We start from the raw sequence: 1,025 nt of genomic DNA, 5'->3' as shown, positions 1-1,025 counted from the left end.
ACCAGTCCCAATTTAGGGTTGCTATCACACCCCCAGTTACTACATGAGCAAGTTAGTTCATGACATGCAAGCTAAGTAGGATTAAAGTACTTTCAGGCTTACCCGGTGACCATGTTTGTCTCGCCACTAGGAGTCTTCATGCAAGGGGCAGCCTCTCCTGGACCATGAGTCTTTCTGTTTCTGGAAAAGAGGGGCTACTCCTGCCCTTTTTAATCATAATATATATCGGGCCTTACCACTGGACTTGTCCGCCTGCTTACCAGCTGAGTGTGCTAAAGAATTTCCACGAGAGACCTTGGGCCTCATTACGACCCAGGCGGTAAGGGGTTTACGGCAGCGTAAACAGCGCCGACCCTTACCGCCTGATTCCGAGGTCCCTTAGCGCCATGGCGGATTTAACACCTGCTTTTAGCAGGTGTTAAAATCCATGGCGCTAAGGGACCTTGTTGTTAATTACGCCACCGTAATTTACGGTGGCGTAATTAACGCCTTCCCCACTCCCATTATGCCCTATGGGGCAAAAATGGGAATGGGGAAGGGTAAATGGGGATTGGGGACTTACCGCCCCGCCAACCTCGGAATGGGGCGGTAAGTCCGCCAACCACCATGGCGTAAACGTAGTTTACGCCATTGTGGTAAAGGTACGACCCAGGCGGTAACTTACCGCCTGGGTCGTAATGAGGCCCCTTGTCATTTATGGGCTGGGTAACATGAATGCTTCTAAGAGGTTTGCCATACATGTATGGTGTTTAATAGGTGATCCATATTTGCTTCCAAAGTTGGCCAAAGCCATGTACCACTCCAAAGGCATACATAAAGTCTGTGAATATGTCTGCAGTCTGTTTTTTTGGTTCTCTTGTATGCAGGGGTTAATGCTCCTAGTTCTGCTACTTGGGCTGATGTAACATTGAACAGTTTTCCACTCTACACAACGTCCACTAAGGTGCACACTGCATACCCTGCTTCTAATTGCCCATCCTTATTCCTGCAACAAGACCCATCCACAAAATACAATAATTCTGCAT

This window comes from Ambystoma mexicanum, chromosome 13 (assembly GCF_040938575.1).
Source record: "Ambystoma mexicanum isolate Mex_15411 chromosome 13, UKY_AmexF1_1, whole genome shotgun sequence".
Classification (NCBI taxonomy): Eukaryota; Metazoa; Chordata; class Amphibia; order Caudata; family Ambystomatidae; genus Ambystoma; species Ambystoma mexicanum.
The sequence above is the reverse complement of the archived record's forward strand: the minus strand, read 5'-3'. Positions refer to the sequence as shown.